This window comes from Lonchura striata, chromosome Z (genome assembly GCF_046129695.1).
Source record: "Lonchura striata isolate bLonStr1 chromosome Z, bLonStr1.mat, whole genome shotgun sequence".
Taxonomy (NCBI): domain Eukaryota; kingdom Metazoa; phylum Chordata; class Aves; order Passeriformes; family Estrildidae; genus Lonchura; species Lonchura striata.
Window position 1 is genome coordinate 26,325,318 of NC_134642.1, and position 7,731 is coordinate 26,333,048.

Sequence of the window (7,731 nt, forward strand, 5' to 3'; positions counted from 1 at the left end):
AGGTACCTCCTGTTCTCTTCCTCCCTCCCCCACCTTAAAGGCAGTGTTACTTGTCTGACATTTCCTTCTTCATCACCCCCATTGTCATTGTCTTCATTTTCAACATGTGCTCTTTAGAAAGATGCTGTCATGCCTGTGGTCTAGTGCAAGCAAGAAGATCTCAGTAAAGCTGTTTACAGCATGACTGCTCTGCAGATACTTCAGTGCAATTTTCTCATGTATAAGGTCTCCAGATCTGTGTTCAAGCTTTTAGAATTAATGAGAAATATTGCATAGTTTTCCAACAAGAAAAGGAATTAAATTAGTTATATTGAGAAAGCATGCTTGTTTAAGAGCTGATGTCAAACAGAAAATGGTTTGTGTGGCTATGCGTAGCAGTCATTGGTTCTTGCCTTATCCACTTTGTTTCCTCTCAGAATCAACTTTTCTCTTAACAGTCTTAGTGATTTGGTGCTCTTTGTATGCATGGTGTGCATATATTGCCTCACTGTACCTGTGTGAGTCTAAGCCCTTCAGATAACCACTGTTCTTACAGACTGAATTCACAACACAAGTTGCCACCCCAGCAGAGGTATGGCCACATTTCTGTAGAATACAGCAGCACTCCTGCAGCAGCTGCTGAAGGCACTTGTCATGGCAGCTGCTCTCACAACTTATATATTTGTAGCCTTCTGGCAGAAGGCAGCCTTTGCACTTTCTGTCCTCTCTTGTCTACAGTATATCACCAACTAACTTCTTGTTATCTTTGTTTCAGGTGCTAAGTAGGCTTCTGCACTTGCAGCATATCTGACTGTAGTAAGGTCCATGCTCTTCAAGAATGTTTTCCTTTCAATGGGGAAAATAAGCTCCTTTGTTGAAAAAAAACAGTCACAGGTCACAGTAAAAACTTCCAATTAATTTGGTGTCAATACATGAAACCTACAATATTCTTATACAGGGACGTAGATGTTACCCTGTTAACAATGAAAGTCAGTTCTTGCCTTATGGTTATTCAAGAAAATGAAAACAATTAACGTGCTATGGCAGTAACAGTCAGAATACTCTTTAAAAGCTCTGTCACTTAAGTCAAGCTAGTAGAAAACAAGGCTCTCAGAAACTTTGCCATGCCCTAGTTCTTTTCAAGGTATTCACTCAAACTAGAGCAAGACCATGGCTAGTCCAAGAAATATTGCATTTTTCCAAATAGACTAGGCTGGGAAAAACAACTTCAGGACTAGTCTAATCATACTGGATTTTAGTTAGGCCACAAATATGCATGTCATTATAATCCTGCAACCTCCTTGTTGAATGCAGGCAGTGCTCTCAGGAAGCAACAGCTATTTGAGATAAAGTAATTTTAAAGTATGAGTGAAGAATGTTAAGGATTTCCTGAAAGATATTCTGAACTGATCAGAACTGTGAGTTCACAGTAGAAGAATTATATATTTCAAGTCATATCAAAAGCAGAAATTTTGATGGTAATGGAACATGATTAGATGGAATAATAAATATAACATTTGGTTCTAAATATAAAGACCTATTTGATGTCTCACTGTAATAATGTCAAACATTTCTGTTTTGAGTAAAAAGGTAATAGCTTTAAGCTTTTTGCTATAGGTAGGAAAGAATGATTTATAATACAGTGTTTCTGAATTATCTGGTGGCAAGGAAAAGTAAATGTATCTATCTGAGAGAAAAAGGCAGAAAGGACTTTAAAATGTAACACCTCTCATTTCAGATCCTGTTCTCTGGTGTTATGCTCCTAGAAGAAATAGAATACCAATAGTAACAACAGCAAATGAGAGTATAAAGATAAACTGATATTGCAGTTCTTGAATTCAATAGAAGAGTTTGCAAGTTTCTTACAAATCAGCTGCTTATCTAAACATATCAGGCTGTCTCTTTTTTCCTTAAGGACTTTATTATTCCTTATTGTACTGGGTTTTCTAACAGGGTGAAATTGCAGTGTGTGGCTGTTGGAATTTGTCCAGCTTCTGATTCTTTTCTTAAGGCTAAAAAAAACTGCCTCTCATCCTTTCCAGGAAATGGCATGTGCTCCATCTCCCTGACCACCTTGGCAGTGTCTGCTGGTCACCTGGTTCCTTGTCAGCAGCGTTCTTGTGCTATGGAATGCTAAATAGGATACAACACTTCACATGCAGTCTCACAAGGGCTGAAAGCAGAAGGCAGCTTGCTCTCTGGGACATGCTTGCTGGTTGTGATGGCCATTGCCACCACAAGGTTGCATGGCTGACTTCTGTTAAGCTGCACACAAGTGCACACAGCTCTTAGTCTAAAGCTTCCTCACCAGCTGGTTCCCAACCCATACTGTTGCATGGAGCTATTTCTGCAAGGATGAAGGAATTTGCATTTGTCTTTGTTGATATTCTATTTCTACAAGTCCACATGTCCAGCCTGTGCCGTAATGGTTCTCTATCTCTAATCACTTTCTTTTCTTGTCTTGCCCCTCACTGCCATGTGTGGAAGCTTCTCTACCACTTTCCCCTTATCTAAACAATCAGGCACCTCTTTCTAGAGAGAATTAGGTTGGGCAGACATGACTTGACATTGTGCTGGCTGTTTCAATCTACCACCACCTTCATATGCCTCTCATGGATTGAGAGGGGATTTGCTCTAACCTCTGGGACTGAGGTCAGACTGTCAAATTAGTAATTCCCTGGATCCTCCTGGAACATGGGAGTGGCACTTGCCTTTTACCACTCATCAGGTACTGCTGAAACCTTTCCAGAGCCAGCACTCTCTCTGGTCCCATGGGGAGTTGTATGTGTTTGCAGGGTAAAGCAGTCTGTTGCTACAATGATTTCAGTAAGAAAGACACTGACTCTAAAATACCATTTAAAACTCTAGTTATTGGTGATGAGGACAGACAGGGAAGACTTTGAGGTGGTCAAATGCTGCATCTCGCCCTCAAATCCACGGGGGCAGAACCCCAGTGGGCCCTGGCAAGCTGGGCAGTGGGGCAAGTCGGGCAGAGAAAAGCGGCTCCTCGTTGGATCCCAGGGGGCTTGGAGAAGCTCCCTCGTGAGTCCAAAGACGAGCTGGTCCCACAAGCAAAGGAAAGAGGTGCTTCTCCTCTGGATTAATTCCGAAGTTTAATGGGGGCCTGGAGAGATCCCAGGCCACATCTGATCTCGAAGGGAGTCCAGAGCAGCCAGATATAGGGGGGCGGGGAAACCTGAGCAGGCAATGGGGGCAGGACAGGGGAGCAGCTCTCTGGGGACAAGGCCTCAGAGTGACCACTGAGGAGGAGGTGGGGAGGAGTCCCAGCCAGGGTCCAGTTACCTGGTGACCCTGCCAGAAGGATCTGGACAAAGGGGAAGGGTCACCAGGTGATGGACACATCACCTGGGAGGAGACAGGGGGATGGGTCAGGGGGATTTTGGGTTTTGAGGGGCACACAGGTACTGATGGGAAAGCTGGGATGAACCAGAGGGATACAAAGGGGGCATATGGAGGGACAAACCATTATGAGGGTATATACAGTGCAACACAACTCCACAGTCAAAGAATCTGAATTTATTGTGAAGTACAATTGTATATATAGTATTTTAGAAAGGCTAGTAATGTTTTACTACACTAATTGGGTTAAAAGTCACATAAACAAACTTTCGCATTTTAAACAACTCTTGCTTGCAGAAGTCTGATGTAATTTGCTTTTATACGATAAACCTGTCTGATTTAATCTTCTTGCAATCTTGATTGAATTCTCAAAGTTCTGTTTGCTCTTGCCAAGGCATCCTATTATCAAATCTCTTACACTAACCAAGTCCAAAGTCCATAATTTGTGTCCCAATATCCCAATAACTGGTTATTAGAACTAACACTTTCAGATAAAGACAAGGCCATGCAGGTGGCATAAGATCTGGTACAAGAACTTTGTCAAGACAAGCAGCTGCTTGCTGGGTCCTTCAACACTGTGCTGCCTGAGCTTGTCTTACCACCAAGAGATTTGCTCTGCCCAACACAGCCTGAAGGCCCCACTGGCTGTGCAGAGCACAGATCTTGCCTGCTCAGGTTAGCCATGACATGTCACTGAGCCCTCATCACTTTCTGGTCAGCAACTCTGCATTCCCCTGTCCCATTACTTGCAGTCGGTTGTAATACCTTTCTACAGATATTGCTAGTAGGCTTGGGAAACTTAGTAGGCTTCTTGTGATCTGCTCAGGGATCTCCTGCTTCTTCCGGTATCTGTGTTGCCTCTGTAAGCTGTAAGTTATTTAGGCTGTATCACAGGTTTCATACTGTAATACAAGTCATAATTTATGCTAGCTTTAAAATAGTTTTACTGTAGTGGCGCTGCAAATGGTAGAAGAACATTTTTAGCTAGATGATACTACTTAAAAAGCCATGGTAATATATAATTTACTGCTTTGTGGCAGGTGAATACCAAAATATTATTTTCATGGACAAAACTAACATTGATTTCAGCAAAGTTCAGTTAATATAAAAAAGGGGGAAATGTAGGCTTCACAAATACCATCTGAATTGGTAATACAGCATAAACCAGAGAGGTGAGCTGAGTTGGGTGAACTGAGAGGGATTATCATAGAAGGAGTAACAGATTAGAGGCCTTTCAGGATAAGGGTATTTCCCTGTTTACCAGGGAAGGTCTCACAGAGTCATTGTGGTGAAGAAAATTTGCCTCAATGCTGTGGCTATTCAAAAAGCAGTAGGAATTCCAATTGACAGAGAGAACATCTAATCTTCAGCCCTGTTGAGTACCTTTATGGTAGGTGGAGATTGGAGCTGGGGGACATTCCATACTTAATGCTTCTTAGTAGCTAAATTAGCGTCTCCCTGCACACTGACTTAGATATTTTAGCTTAATTCCTTGCATAAAACTCAGAGATATCCAATACAGTTAATTCAGCTGGTATGTTAAACAACTTTTTGTTTGCATACTTGAGAGGCTGGAATTTTCTTCTAGGAAGAGAATAGTAATTTCTCTGCGGGGGGGTGGGGTGGGGAAGCTCTACAGAGAGACCTGGAGAGACTTAATCAATGAGCTAAGGACAGCTTCATGAGGTTCAACAGGGCAAAGTGCTGTCTCCTGCATTTGGGTCACAACCACCCCATACAAAGCTACAGGCTGGGGGAGGAGTGGCTGGAGAGCTGTTCAGCAGAAGGAGACTTGAGAGTGCTGGTTGAAGCCAGCTCAGTATAAGCCAACAGTGTGCCCAGGTGGCCAAGGAGCCCTATGGCATCCTGGCCAGTATCAGCAATGGTGTGGTCTGCAGCGCCAGGGCAGTGATTGTTCCCCTGCACTTGGCACTGATGAGGCCACACCTTGAATCCTGTGTTCAGTTCTGGGCCCCTCATTTTAAAAAGGTCATTGAGGTGCTGGAGAGTGTCCAGAGAAGGGCAACAAGGCTCCTGAAAGCCTAGAAAATGTGTTTTGTAAGGAATGGCTGAGGGATCTAGGTTTGTTCAGTCTGCAGGGAGGAGGCTCAGGGGGGACCTCATTGCTCTCCACAACTCCCTGAAAGGAGGCTGTAGTGAGGTGGGGGCCAATCTCCTCTACTGTGCCAGTGAGAGGACCAGAGGAAATGGCCTTAAGATGAGACAGGGGAGATTCAGATTAGTTATTATAGGAATATAATACAAATTACTATGTTTTTCACTGTTAGTGTGGTCAGGAAATAAGTTTCCTTGGAGGTGCTCAAGAGGAGTCTGGATCTGCTGCTGAGTGGTGTGGTTTAGTGATTTAGGAGTTACAGTGGTAATGCTGGACAGTGGGACTGGATGATCTTAAAGGTTTCTTGCAACCTTGGCAATTCTATGATATTCTATGAAAAGCAGATTATTATTTCTGCTTAAAGAGTCAGGGATTTATTTTATTGATATTGATAATCACAGTACAAGAATGAGGCAATGGTGGCACTAACTGCAGAAGATGAAAATCTGATCTCATTTTTAAAGTATTGGGAGAATAACAACCTTCACAAAATATTCTTTCAAATTAAACATCAAAATGCTAACGTGAAAATATATCTATGTTGAAAGAATCTGAGATAGAAAAGATGGTGATTTGTGATAATTAAGAGGATATGTTGTGCTCCACTAACAGCATTTACAAAAAAAGTATAATTTCAACCAAAATATTCACAACTGGCTTTCCTACTCCTAGGACAATCTCTTGTTATAGTTATAATTCCATCACGATCATAATTTAACAGATGTGTACTATATATAAAATTTGGGCAATTAATTATTAAACAACAAATCTGTCATTTATCATAAAGAAATACAGCTGCCCTTAATGCTGCTGACTGCCTAAGCATATGCTTAGGTAATTTACTCCCTTGTACCAACTGTTAGTGTAATTCCCTCATACAGTTTCTCCATACTAGAAAGTGCCATTAAGTAGAATGTGTAAATAAGTATATACTTGTAACTTAAAACATTAAAATTATCTTTCATTAGATACCTTTTTATGAAAACACATCTTTTGTCTTAAACCTTTTATTTACAAATTGGATAACTCAAATACAAATACTGAAAAATTTGTTTGAGCTGCCAAGAATATTCTGCCAAGCATATGTGCAGTAAGGGCCAGTATAAATAATATATTACTTTAAAATAAATGTTAGTGTATGAAAGAGCACTTCCATATAGGAAACTTTTTGTTTTAGAGATAGTCAGATACAAAGGCAAGCATCAGCTTTTAAGTGCTCCAGGATTGCACTGGATAGTGTAGGCAAAGAAAAAATAGGAGAAAACTAGATGTCTTACTTATGAGGCCTATTGCTATTCATGAAAGAGCATGAAGATAATGCTCATGATATTTTTTTTTCTAATACCAGTTCATAAAATATGAATATTTTATCTTTTATCTTTTAATGTAAAATAAGAAAGGACAGTGTGAAATAATCCTCAATCTCTAGCCAAGTACTTATCTACTATCTAATATTGGTGATGGTTGATGACTAATCAAGAGACCAAAAAGCCCTAAAAATATGGTTTTCTTCTGTCAAGTGACACTGGTTAGGGAATTCCCCCAAACAACACTTTGGCAAAACTGTTGTTTTCCCAAATGCATTTAAATCTCCTGATTTAGTGACCATTCTTCCATTTCTATTATTTGACAAATAGAATTGATCTAAAAATATCTTCATAATGGCCTTTATAATAATCAGTAAATTAGGCCCTGGGTATATGTACAAAAATAAAGAGGTAGCATAATTGTGAATATTGACATCTCAGTATTATTTCTCCATATATGAGTAGTGATTGTTAATCACTCTGCAAAGACAGAAACAAGTATATAAAACACAGCATGTCTACATATTTATATGTTTTCCATATTTTTTTAGTAGTAATTTATCCATGTGACACAGAATCTGACATGTTTCAACTGTATGCTCTATATTGATGGAACTTTTTAAAAACATCAGCTTGTAGATAGAAATTAAATATTAAGGCCTCTGTTGCTTCTTTATTGTAGTGGGAAACTTTCTTTACAGAAGTTTTTTCCTCCTTTGAAGAGACATAAAAATATGTGCTAAGGAAAAATATTAATCTTCTGATAATCTTAACAAACTAGTTTAAATCCACAGTTTATGTTATTTGTGCTGACTCATTATTTCATTAATAGTTTTGAATCTAAGAATCTAGTAGTATGTCTTCAGTGTAATTTACAACTTTACAACTTTACATCTTTCTGAGAAATGCTTTCATATTATATTATACCAAGAATTTAAATGTTTAAGAAAAATGTTTTGTGATGGAATT